The sequence below is a fragment of the Mirounga angustirostris genome, unplaced genomic scaffold (assembly GCF_029215605.1).
Source record: "Mirounga angustirostris isolate CCGP_5_RB_7025 unplaced genomic scaffold, mMirAng1.0.hap1 SCAF_4, whole genome shotgun sequence".
Taxonomy (NCBI): domain Eukaryota; kingdom Metazoa; phylum Chordata; class Mammalia; order Carnivora; family Phocidae; genus Mirounga; species Mirounga angustirostris.
The window spans coordinates 72,287,621-72,301,421 of NW_026991712.1; the positions used below are offsets into that span (position 1 = coordinate 72,287,621).

The 13,801-nt window shown below is 42.3% G+C and overlaps 1 protein-coding gene across 8 annotated transcripts in view; it reads right to left on the reverse strand.

Annotated features, from left to right (window-relative positions):
- Positions 1-13,801, reverse strand: part of FAM110B (family with sequence similarity 110 member B) — a 147,969-nt gene that overhangs the window by 10,715 nt on the left and 123,453 nt on the right. Inside the window, exon 4 of one of the 8 annotated variants that reach the window (XR_010410701.1) lies at positions 3,647-4,305. The exons of the other annotated variants lie outside the window; for them this stretch is intronic. The gene's annotated coding sequence lies outside the window, so the exon portion shown is untranslated. Of the gene's footprint in view, positions 1-3,646; positions 4,306-13,801 lie in introns of those variants that run through there. 8 annotated transcript variants of the gene reach the window in all.

The window sequence follows — 13,801 nt, forward strand, 5'->3', positions numbered from 1 at the left end:
AAGTACGGGGGGGGGGGGGGAAGAGGGGAGGGCCTGCAATTTGTTACCCACAGTGTTTCTTCCTGTCAGGTGGGCAAACAAAGATGGGAATGGGAGACAACTTTGCCTCAGGAAAGCAGTAGCAAGGGCAGTCTCAAGGTCTCTGCTCAGGGCTGTGATGTAGGACAGTGACTATGTATGTCTACCCTGGTCTCAGATAGGTGAGAGGAAGCTGTGTTTCCATGCGTACAGGGGTAGGAGTTTCCTAGGTCCACATATATACTTGGGAAAAGGTGGTCTGGGGTTATGGTAAAAGGAATTCCCCCACAGATTCACCCCGGAAAGAAGCCAGCAGCCCTGCACCGAGGGGAAGGCTGTGAGCACCCCCTAGCGGCGGGAGGGGGTGTGGCTGCCCCCAGGGAACCCAAAAGCCCCCAGAGAGAGCCAGCTCTTAAATCCCCCATGCCCAGGGCCAAGGAGAGGAATCTTGTCATCCTCCCCTTAGCACTCTGCCTACCCTGCATATTCGCACACCCTCACAGGACCTACTACCGGGAGACGTCCGAAGGACACCTAATAATGAGTGGCAAAGGAGCTGGAGCAAGGAAGGAGGGGAAAAAACCCACAATGTTTATTAAGTCTCCTCCTCCACAGCAAATCCTCCTCCTCCCCTTCCAAGCCAACACAGGCCTGAGCTAGAAGAGGGAGAAGCTCATTTAAACCGGATGAGAGGTTGGAGTTTGGGTCGTGACAAACGCTGGACTGGGCTCTTTCATCCTGAAACTGATCTGAGAACTTTCAATTATTTAAGACTAACTGAAGAGGCGATGGGTCCCATCTGAGATTTCATCCCAGCGATGGAAAGGAGAACTCGGCCAGATGAGTTCTCAGGGCACGGGAAAAAGAGTACACACACTTCCTGTTTACCCCTCATGAATCCAGGGCAGAAAACAAAAGGGCTCCACATAATAGCCTTCAGGTTTTCTGTTTGCCCTTGGACTCGCTGCCCCTCCTCAGTTCAGAGCCCGGGTTCCAGGGCCAAGGTCAACTGCACTTACTCCACAGCTGGGCCACTTGCAGGTCTGCGACTCCAGGAAATTACTCAAGCTCAGTGTACCTCAGTTTCCTCATCTATGGATAATGACTCCTTCACTTCCTAGGTCTGATGTGGGAATTCCAAGAAGTAATACACTGAAAAGTGCTCACGTGGAACTCGGCACCAAGTCTGCTCAGTAAATGTGAGCGGTTATTAAATTTCGTCCCCAGTGTCCACAACTTGGCATTGATAATCACCGTCATTAGATTTCAAGCTTTACGGTAACTGAATGATCTTTTGTCTTAAAATGATTCCATTACTCTCAAGCGATAGTGTGTGTGTGTGCGCGCGCGCGCTATTTCTGTCAAAGTGGATGGACTGTGCAGTTTCTGTCTGAAAGGTCATTCGCATGACCCCATTTTTATTTGAGTTACAGAGAAAATATGTGGTTTCGAATTTCAAAGCAAACAGTTATGTGAGTGAACCAGGCTAGAGTAAATAATAAAGTCATTATTAAAAATGAAATCAAACCTAAAATTGGTAAGAGAAAAATAGCAAGTCAAATCTCAATCCATGATGGATTCTTTACTTTAATGTCATTCTCAAGGTCATTTAGAAAACATATTCACATGCTTCATTTTCAGTTTGAAGTCAATCCATTATTTAAAAATGTTATGGGTTTCTTTTAAAATGTCTTCCTCCTATTTAAGACAATTAAAACGAAACAGTGGATCAGAGGGGAAAAAAAAAAAATCACATTTCTGGTTCAACATTCTTCCTTGGCTGAAGGTAAAGAAAATGTTGCTACAAGAGGGCCACCAACTTGTTCCGGTGTGGGGGAGCCCTGCCTTTCACCTGAGATTATAGAAGTCAAGGCTGAGGATGTAGCCGGCACCAAAAATCATTGGCCAATATAATGGCTTGCTTAATGAAAATAACTACAAGTAATTAAAAAGTAGGGCTACTAGAATTCCTAATGAAAATCCAGTAGGACTGCCTGCCTTCTCCAAACAAACATAAAATTATCCCACTTTCTATCCTCTCCTCTCCTAGAGAGAGTTTTATGTGGCTTTACATTCAGCTGTGAGAATGTGGGAGGCCAAGGCCAAATTCTAAATGAATTTTGAGTTCAAGGGACAACTGTCCTTTTTTATAGACTAGTATACTCAAATCACAGGCTTTAGAAGACTTGCTAGTTAACGTGGGTCTCAGTGTCAGCTGGCTCCCCTAGTTAGGCAAACCAGGAGCCTAAAGATCTTGCAGGGGCTCAACGATCTCACAGATTATGAACTCTAATAGCAATGTGTGTTGTTCATGGAGATACTGCTAAGAATGTCCCCACATCCATCCTCACGATTACCCCTGGAAGGCTGCCTGATGCCCCTGTATGAGCGTAGAGGGTAAGTACTTGCGAGTGGCCTCTGTGAACCCGGCCAGAATCCAGGGCTGTGCGCGGTTCTGGGCACCCTGCCCCCAGTACTCCACCGATACCAATTCTAAGCATCTGCATTTTGCATACTGCTTTTTCTTCTAGCTGTGTAAACTTGTACTCCAGGCAGTGCTAGCACATACATACAATAACAAAGATTAAGGTTGGCAATACAGACCGAAACTTCATTTCTGAAAATATTTTTAATTTCTAGGGATCCGCCTTGGGGTAAAAGGATATTTACTCTGAAATACACATTACAATGTGAGAGAGAGAGAGCGAGTGAGCAAGAGCAGAGGGGAAGGGAAGAGGGAGAGGGAGAAGCAGACTCCCCAGAGCAGGGAGCCCAATGTGGGACTCGATCCTAGGACCCTGGGATCATGACCCGAGCCGAAGGCAGACGCTTAACGACTGAGCCACCCAGGCGCCCAGTTTTCCATTATTTTTTAATAAGAGTTGTGTTTTGCTTGTGCCAAAACATGGTTGTTGGTGTTTAGTGCTTCATGATCTCTCAGGCTTTTGATTTTAGGCATAATCCCTAAGTCTAAAAAGAGAAATATGGCAACAACCATTTGTGGAGGGGAGGGGGCTACCTTTCCTCTGCCAGACCTCAGGCTAGATGGGATGGATGCCTTATACTTATCAGCCTTGCCCAATAGGTATCATTTGTCCCACTTAGCGAAACACTTAGCGGTCTCACTTAGCGGGGAAACTGAGACTCAGAACATTTAAGGGACTTGCCTGAAGCCGGTCAGCTTGTTGTCAACCTCAGGTGGTGGCTGCATTCTCAGCCTGTGCCCTTGTATTGCTCTGAACAGTCAAGGAAACATCTGTCCCTGGACGGAGGGACGAGGGGCTGGGTCTGGGCATGAGCCAAAAAGGAAGGGAGGAAAGAACAGCGCAGGCACCCTCCTTGCCACCCCCAACCTATGTGATGCCAGGCCCCAGGCCGCTTTCATAACAAAACCTCCTTCCTGCAGTGGTAGCAGAAACTGCGACCCCGCTGTGGGGAGAAACCGCAGAGAGCGGTGCTGGCTTGTGCCAGAGAATGAAACAGTGAGGGGAAATGAGAGGCAGGAGGGATGTTCTGAAACCCGGCGAGATGGCCTTCATAACATATGAAAAAGAGGCCCCGTAAATCCAATTTGTGGCACTGACAATAAAAGCTTGGGCTGGTACGGTTCTCTGAGGGGATCTCAAAATTTCACTTCACCCTCCTTAGTGGAAAGTAATTATTCCAATACCTTGCTAAGGAAATTAGAAGTTCTTCTTAACGCCGGAAAAATAACAAGCTAGTCATCAGCTGATGAGGTAACAACCAGACTCTGTCCTGATGAAGCCCAAGCCCCCCTCTGGGCTTACCTGTAGAGGGGCATGAATCCTTCAGACCACGGAGACCCACTCACTAGGACAAAGACAGCTTCCTATAGCCTCCCTGCCCTCAAGGGAGCTGCCCCGTAAAGGGGCATGTTTAGGCAAGTTTATAGGCACAGAAGGTCTAGAATGCAGGAAGCACCAGCAGCCTCCTCGTTCATTCAGAAAATGTTTACTGAGCATCTACTAGAGGCCAGCAGGGAAGAAAATGAGCCACATGGCGCTCACATACATGTCAATAAATAAGAGAAATACAGAAAATACATAGTCTGGTGAGTACAGCTGCTAAAAAGAAAAAGAGAACAAGGATGTAGCAAGGAGGAAATTACCTGCTGACTTCAGTAGAAAGAGCTTGGTCAAGTGTCTGCTGGGGAGAGACTGGAAGAAAGACGAGACTGTGCTGGCGGCTTGTTTCAGGAGCTTTGAGAGGAGGTGCCGGCTGGAGAAGTGGGATCAAGAGGGCGTTGTTTTCCTTTTTTTTCTTTTTCTTTAAGATGGTAGAATTGACAGCACATGTGTATGGTGACAGAAATGATACAGTAGAAAGAGAAACATGCGCACCATGCGGGAGAGAGACTTCACACAAATGCACTGAAAACGGGAATAAACACGAGAACCGCACTCTTTAACACAGGTGCCGAGTAACGGCTTAGATGTGTCGGAGGGTTGGATGGGACGTCTTGTTACTGGCCTGTGACACTGGGCCAGTTGTCTAAATGATGACAGCTCTAAAGGAATGGCGGGGGGGAGCACTGCTGTGGGTCAAGGTGGTAGGTTACGGACCCCTCGGAGCCCGTGGGTGGGCATGGGGCAGACGCTGCAAGATGCACAGAAAGCTGCTGGTGTTGCTGCGAGAATGCTCCTAGACCGCAGTGAGTCAGCAGCTACCTTCTAGCACAGATTACAGACTGCCACAGAGGCAAAACCTGATAGTGACAAGAATCAACAACTCTCCCCGTGAATTTAAAGTTTACCAATGGGAAATCAGAGACCCCAGGGAAAAAGAGCTCAGAATTCACAGAGCATATAACAACAAAGGCAGGAAGTCAATCACGGGACAAATACCGACCAAGCGCCGACCCCACGCCAGCCACCTTTGTAGGTGCTGGGGCTACTGACATGAGTGTGGCATCCACAACATTCCAGCGAGCAGACTGCACAATTCAGAGAAAAGGTGGTGAGATTTGATGTCTGGGTTCTAAGGAAGAACAGCAAGGGGGCAGAGCCAAAGACCAAAAGTCAGAGAATACTAACTTGTAACCATTCCAATGGTGAGTGGGGGAAAGTCGTCTGAGAGAAACAGATTACAGAGGACCATATGGGCTAAGTAAACAAGGAGGGAAGAAGGGGCTCAGGTGGCTGCATCCTCCAGGTTCTGGGGTTCCCACCCTGGCTCCACTCTTTACCACCGGCACCTCCCTGGCCTTCTTGCTCCTCACCTGTGCCATGCAGATGGCGCTAGGATCTACCTTAGCACAGGTGGCCGTCCTTGTTAGCCACTGTTCTTTTTGATGAGCTGGAGAAATACCGTCAGAGGAACATCAGAGACTGAAGAGGCAACGTGCAGACTGACTGAAGGAAGAATTTTCGAACAGTTAAAACTATCCCACACTGGAACTAACTCTTTTGTAAAGAGTGAGCTTTTTCTCCCAGGAAGGGTCTGTGCAGACACAGGCTTACCATCTGTCTAAGAAATTTTAGAGGGGATACCTGCAGTGGGAGGGAGGGTGCGGCAGGTGAATGTCAAGTGCCTTTTCAATAAGTCTGTTTCTCTGAAACGTTTCTCATTGCCTAGATTTAATTTACTATGTTCAAAGTAAGAAGACAGGAACAGGAGGACAGAGAAAACATAAAGACAGAACATGAAGTCAGCAGAAACGTTTGAAGATAAACTGTCCTAAGTTATTAAGCTCTGAAAGAATAATTGAGTAGACTACATTAAGAAAGTAAGGGGGGGGAGGGCAGAGGGCGAGAGAGCATTCTCTCAAGCAGACTCCCTGCTGAATGTGGAGCCTGACTCGAGGCTGGATCTCACAACCGAGATCATGAGCTGAGCAGAAATCATAATTCAGATGCTTAAAAGACTGAGCCACCCAGGCGCCCCAAGACTGCTGGCTGAAAGAGGGGAAGGAAGAGGGAGCAGGACATCTTGTCAACCATGGCCACGGAAACCCAGCTGTGCCTTGTCAGCTGACCACCTTTCTTCCGCACTGTTCTAGTAGTTCTGGATCTGTACCATAGTTGATCTCTCACATTCTTTATGACCCCAAAATTCTCATACTCCTTACACAGCATGTTTCCATATACAGACTGTGTAGAATCCTTCAAGCAGTGCACAGGCTCTGAAGATGCCCCATGAGTTTATGGGCTCACCATGGAAATCACCATGTAGGAGCCATGTCTTGGATTAAGGAATGATTACAGGGGCAAGGAAGGTGTGGTTGATACCTGGAGGTCAGGGGTATCCTCTGGATGTGCTCAAGAGCTGGGTGTTAACAATGACGCACTGCATTAACATTTGCATATGGAGTGTCAGCTTATTTTTGAGATCATGTCATTCCAAATTCTTTCGAAAACGTTTATCCACAACTGCAGTTTAGAAATGGGAGTCATTAAATCCTGCAGTCAGGACCTCATACGCCTGCAACAGGAGGCCACTGGCTCTGAACTGAGAGAGAGCATCAGGAACCACTCACTGGATGCCATGCCTATGTTTCCAAAATGAACATTTTGATTCATGTAATTTCCCCCTCCATTAGCTTAGAGGGAATCTAACTCTTCTGTGATATTCTTTTTTCTTTATTGATTTCTAGAGGGCACTGGATTTTTCTCTTTTGTTTAATAGTTTTAAAGACAAATGGAGACTTTTAAAGGTTCACCTGTTTTACTTACTAAGATAAGGCTCTCTTGATCTCTCCAATTGTTTCTGGAGCACAAGGGTTAGAGCCTTCTTGTGGATACAAGTATGTCTGGAAAAATATTTCAATAAATGAAGCCAAAAAATATATGTAAAGGCGAAATGACACCTTTTATGAAGCTACAATTGACTATTAAATTGAAATTTATCTCACGGCGAAACAGGAGAAAAGAAACTATATAAAAAAACCTATTGTCTATCTCAGAAGAAAATATCTCAGTAATCCATTTCCAGTCTTTGGACAAAGAACTACTCAATATTCAACTTCTCATTTTTCAATGTCAGTTTTTTCAAATATTATGATAAATACTATAAAGTGACCTACTTCCCCTGACACCTACGAAAAGTAATGTGTCATTCCAAAATCCATTTCTTCCACTTGCGGGGCAAAAGACAACACTTCCATAGTCATCCCTCTCTGAAAGATGGGAAAGACTCTTCTAGATGAACCCTCTCCCACCCCCCCAAAAAAAAAGTTATTCTGAAAAGTATCTATTAAATGTTGCCTTGTAGCTGATTAATATAATCTTTGGGCCCAACTCTCTAGCTAGAACTAGAATGTTATGGTATACTGGGAATAATCAAATACAGCCTTGCAGGGGATGGTGCTTGGGTGGCTCAGTCGGTTAAGCATCTGACTCTTGATTTCAGCTCAGGTCATGATCTCAGGGTTGGGAGATCGAGCCCAGAATCAGGCTCTGTGCTGAGCATGGAGCCTGCTTCGGATTCTCTCTCTCCCTCTCCCCTACTCCCCTGCCTCGCACATTCTCTCTCTTTAAAACAAAAACAAAAACAAAAACAAAAACAAAAACAAAAAACCAGCCTTGCAGGAAACCAGGTAGCAAAATGATATAAGGATTATGGTGATTTTCAAAAAGTAGGGTTATCTGAGAAAGAGGTTGGTGTGAGTCCCTTGCTGACACTAAGGAAGATGGCAAGACCTCTGAATGCAGGGTAGACTCCGGACTCAAGTTGCAGGTTTCAGTCCTGTGTCTGTATGCTCTGGTCCTGTGACCTTAGGTGAGTAAATTCCCTCCACATGCTTCTGCTTTTCTGTCTATTACATGGAAATGACAACAGCACCTTCCTCCCATGGTAGCTGTGAAGGATAACACAAAGGATGGAAGGCACTGAGCATGGGGCCTGGCGTACAGAAGCTATTGTGCTCATATTTTACAGTAAAGGTGTTATTTCTAATTGAAAGTATTTTTTTTTTAAAGACTTATTTATTTGAGAGAGAGAGAGAGAGAGAGCACATGTGGGCATGCGAGTGAAGGGAGAGGGAGAAAGACAGAAAATCTCCAGCAGACTCCCTGCTGAGCATGGAGCCCAACAAGGGGCTCGATCGCATAACCCGAGCCAAAACCAAGAGCCGGATGCCTAACTGACTGAGCCACCCAGGCGCCCCTCTTATTTAAAGTATTAAAACAGTATTTGGTAGTGTTGGAAGATCATTTCCCTGGTCAAGTCATCGTTTTCAAAACACATGGTAATTCTAGATGTCCTTGTTAAAAAAAAAATGCATGAAAATGGAAGCTGTACTTACAAAAAAAAAATCTTTCTGGGATTTTGAGAGGCATTAAATCTGCTTAGCACTTTGGGGATAATTGACATCTTTACTAAATTGAGTTTTTCAGTTTATTAATATGGCATGTCTCTCCATTTATTTAGATCATCTCAGATTTCTTTGTCAGAGTTTTACAGTTTTCAAAATACAAGGCCTATATGTATTTTGTTAGCTTCACCCTTAAGTATTTTGTTTTTTTTAGCCACTGTAAATAATAGTGGATTTTTAATTTTAGTTTCCATTCACTCATTATTAGTATATAGAAATAAAATTAACTTCTGTATGTTGATCTTGTACCCTGAAACCTTGCTGAATCCGTTTTTTAATTCTAGAGTTGTTTTGTTTTGTTTTTTAATTTTTGGTAGACTTTTTGGTATTTTCCAAGTAGACAATCATGTTACACAATATAGACAGCAAAGAAGAAGCAGGTAGAAGCAAAGTAGGTTAAATGAAACTTAGTGCAAAGCGGGAAGAGTATCAAGCCAAACCTCCTATCAGTTACATGCAAACACACCCAAGATCCTTTTAAAACTTATATGGAAAGGCAAAAGAACTCTAAGAGGCAAAACAATTTTGAAAAAGAAGAATATAGTGGGAGGAATCACTCTCCTCACTTTTAAGACTTATCAAATAGCGACAGAAATAAAGACTGTGATATTGTGGAGGGACAGACATACAGATCAATGGAACAGAACGAGAACCCAAATATACTGCAAGTATCATCACAGACAAGTACAGTCAGCTTATTATGACAAAGGTTCCAAAGCGATTCAATGAAGGAAGGATGGTCTTTTCAACAAATGGTGCTGGAGCAACTGGACATCTATAGGCCAAAATATGAATCTGGACCTAAACTTCATACCTAATGCAAAAATTCAGAAAGGATTGTAGATTTACTTGGAAGACACAGAACTATAGAATTTTAAGGACAAATACAGGAGAAAATCGTTGGGATTCTGGGGTTTGGTGAAAGGTTCTTAGATATGACAACAAAAGCATGACCCAAAAAAGAAAAAAAGTGGACTTACCAAAATTAAAAAACTTTTGCTCTATGAAAGACCCTGTTACTAGGATGAAAAGACAAGCTACAGACTCAAAGTAAATACTTGCAAAATATGTATCTGACAAAGGACTCATATCTAGAACATATAAATAACTCGAAACTCAACTTTAAAAAAAACAGACAGTCCAACTGGAAAATGCAAAAGATATGGAGAGACACTTCAACAAAGAGGGCATAAAAAGGGCGGATAAACATGTGGAAAAGATGTTCCACATCTCTGGCCATTAAGATGACAAAGAGTTATTTCTAAACACTTGTTAGGGCAACTAAGATAAAAAAGGTGACACTACCAAGATCATGCTGGTTAGGACGCAGAGAAACTGGATCACTGTATGCACTGAGTGGGAATATTACGTGGTAGAGACACTGTGGAAAACAGTTTGACAGGTTTTTTGGTTTTTTTAAAAAAAGAAGCTAAGGGTAAACTTACACAGAACCCAGAAATTGTACACCTGGGCATTTATTCCAGGGATATGAAAACCAAATCCACATAAGACTTATCCACACTTGTTCACAGTAGCTTAACTTGTAATAGTCAAAAACTCGAAACAGCCAAAATGGCCCTTAGTGGGTGAGTGATTAAACTTCAGCATATCCATACCATGGAATGCTCGTCAGAAATCACGAAGAACTACTGATCCATGCAACAAGTTGGATGAATCTCAAAGGCATTACACTGAGTGAAAAAAGCCAATATCCAAAAGCCATATACTGAATGATTCCATTTATATAACATTCTCACAATTACATTAACTACAGAGATGGAAAACACATACATGGTCATCAGGAGTTAGGGAGGGGGTGTGTGTGTGTGTGTGTGTGTGTGTAAGGGAGTATGGAAAGAGAGACCTTTGTGATACAGAACAGTATCTTGATTGTGGCAGTTATGTGAAACCACACATGTGATAAAGTAACATATATATGTCATTACACACACACATTGTCACGATGTCCATTTCCTGGCTTTGATACTGAACTATAATTACATGGGGTGGGGGATGCCGGGAGACAGTATATGGCATTTCTGTTATCTTTCTAAATTCCTATGAATCTATAATTTCAGAATAAAAAGTGAAAAAAAAAAGCCTTGCCCAGGATGTGGGGGGAACACACAATCTGTTCCCCAAATAAGTCAACAATTACTATTTTTAAAATAACACAGATTTTAAAAATGACAAGTTAAACTATAATAGAAATGAACATGTTTGTCAGATTCGGAGACATTTTACATGGAGAAATAGGCTTTAACGTTTCTCATATTTTAATATTGAAAAAACAACCTAAGACTCAAACTTTGGCCTCAAAAGCATAAAGATGGGACTGTGTTTTCTAAATTGTTATGAGATTCTAAAATGAAACTTTGTTTTGGAAAAAAAGTGCCTTTTCCTTTTTACTGTTCAGAATCTGGCATGGATTGAAATATGTTATTAAAATAGTATTGAAGACAATAAGGCATTAACACACGAACTTACTCATGCTTATGAAGATACCAAGTTGGAAGTGTATGAGATTAGAAATAAAAAAAAATTTAATACATTCATAGTGTTCTGTGAAATTGTTTCTCAAAACTATTTTCAAGGAAAAATTACATATAATTCAAATGGACAATTCCAGAATTTCAGTGATTTCCTACTTCAGACTGAAGTGCTTTAAACTTATTTTAACAAGAAATTAAGAAGAAAATTAGCATCAAAGAAAAAGGATTTGGGGCACAACTGACTTCTTGGTCTACCAACCTTAAAAGGAATGAATCACTTTTTCTTTTTAAATTCCCCAGTTTCTATGCAACTGACTTAGAAGAACAAGATTCAATGATCTCATATATGACATTTCCTAAGTGTTCCTCATTCATTTTATATTTTAAATGACCATTCTAACAGAGAAGTGCGTAAAATCAGTGGCAAAGCTTTAAAAACACGCGCTTTGCAAATTTAAGTTCTGTTTAAGCACGGAAAGCTGTTCTAGAGTTGATGATGCAAAAATGGCAATTTTCCTACCCTCCGGCATGTCTCAGAAGGTACCGGGCCAGTTTAGGGTGTCTTCCCCTTCTTGCCTTTGCCTACCTTTACACGGGTCACTAGGGTGCACGTTATTATTTCTGGAATTGAGAGAGTGCAAGCAAAGATAATGAACAAAGTTAGGTGTGCAGTGCAATATGGAATCCTGATTTCTACATCTAGCTAGTCTATGAGATCTGTTTGGCCTTGGGAATGCAAGTTTTTTGGTAGATGTGCAACCCAAGAAGGAATCCATTAGAACTTTTCTGAGCGATGGTCCACAGTGCTTTGCTATCAAGAAAGCTGAGGGTTTCATAGTAGATTTTATCATCAGAAGGGGCTTAATAGACCCACCTGGTCCAATTCATTTTATTTCAAGATGACTATGTATCCTAATTCACCTAGTACTGAAGGTTCTGCCAGTATATGGATGGCCTCTAATCTGTGCAGTAGAGATCAAGCCTAATTATTAGACCTAGTAGCCAAGAAGATGTTCCTTGGGAACCCTGTCTTCCCTTTTAGAGCTGAATATTTCTGTTATTATCTTCTGTAGATTGACACTCTTCTTAAATAACCAGGATCCTCTCCCCAGAATAAGATGTTAAAAAAGATAAAAGAGAGATAAAGTAAGACAGATGAGCAGAGATATAAAAGAGCATATCAAATTAAAAAGATCTTTTTCCTATATGGATATCATAACCTCCTCAAGAATCAGAAGAACACATTTTCTATATAAATAGAACAAAACTGAATCTCTGTCACAAACACTATTAATTAACTTAGAAATCTGCTTTTATTCTGTCTTCCAAAGCAAGTCTGTATAGCAAGAAACAGTATGTCAGAGTCTACAATCAGGACAGCTATGGAAACAAGTCTGGCACAGCTGACAAGTTCTTTCTCAATTGCTCTTTATAAAGCACAAGTCATGTTAATTAAATAATTTGTAATTAGTATCCATGTATAAAATCTTTACCCTATCATGTTGATATGTTATAGAATTCAGCGTTTTCTGCACAATGATTTCTAAAGATGGAAGCATCATATGGATAATACAGCTGCAACTGCTATAATTTGAATAATGTGAAATATATATAAAGTGGAGAAGAAATCCCAAATGTTACTTTTGGTTCAAAATGGTAGCATGACTTCTTTTATCTCCTTTCATTCCCTAAATCTTCTTAAAATGAGAACAGAATAATAAAAATGGCAAAAAGAGCAAGAGAGACACCAAGCTGAGGGATGAGTAGTAGCTAACCTAACGGGACGGTGGAAATGACATCTAAGCGTGTGCTGGAAGATCCCAGTGACAAGCCAGTGGATTTTCCTGAACACCCGCAAAGAGGCAGGACCCTGGCGCAGGACAGGCCCAGAGTGGGGGGCTGGAAAGCAGGTTGAGAATATGGTGCCTGTGAAACTCCAAACACAGTACTGGTGGGTCCCTGAGCCTCCCACATCATGACAGGGCATGGAGGCAAGCCCCCCACCGCACCTCTGCCAACACCCATAGGACTGACTTACAGCGAAGGTGACAAGCGGTGGGGTCTTTGTCTCACTTCCTCTGCCAAACTGCCCATGCCAGCTGCCGGATACAGGATGCTTTCTGGGAAGGATTTTTTTTTTCCCTTGGAAGAAACTGATCAGCCCAGGTAGGGGGTGCGTGCGTGTGTATGTGTGTGCATACGCACTGGGGCAGAGGGAAAGGGGCCTCCGAAAGTTTAGGGGTTCCAATTTAGAGAAAGCTGGCTTAGCATAGGATTCAATACAGTGCATTCCGCCATCCACAGCCCTTACCTTCTCACACTGAGATCCTGATCAGATTCTCAGTAACTCCCTTTTTAGTGGTAATGGACAGCCAAGCCTCCAACATGAAAGCCAGAGACCCGAATAATCAAACAGAAAAAAGGAACCTGGAGGAAAACAAGGTATTCAAAGGACATTTGAAGAAAACTTCAAAAGGCCTAGGAAATCATCTAGAGAAATAAGTAAAGCTATTGCAGCCCTAAAATAAAAACCAAATGCTCCTTAAAAAAAAAAAAAGGCAAAAATAAGAGTTGGAAATTAAATATTTAATCGAAATAAAGATTCCGTAGGAGGATTTGAAGGAAAAAAGAACTCTCCCAGAAGGTAGAACAAAAAAACAAAGTTAGGAAATAGCTATGAAAAAAGTGACAGAAATGAGACGCTCCATCCAGAAGGTCCAATATTCTCGTAATAAACATTCTAAGCAAAGAGAATAGAGGTTAAGGCAGGGGAGAAATTATTTAAGAAATAATACTAAAAAAAGTTAGTCATGGAAGGACACAGGCATCCAGAGCCAGGAAGAGCAGTCCAAAGAACAAACAATAAAGGAAGAAAAGAATAAAGAAACAAACATCACTGTAAAATCTCAGAACATCAGGATAAACAGAAGATCTTTTTTAAAAAGCTTCGAGAGAAAAA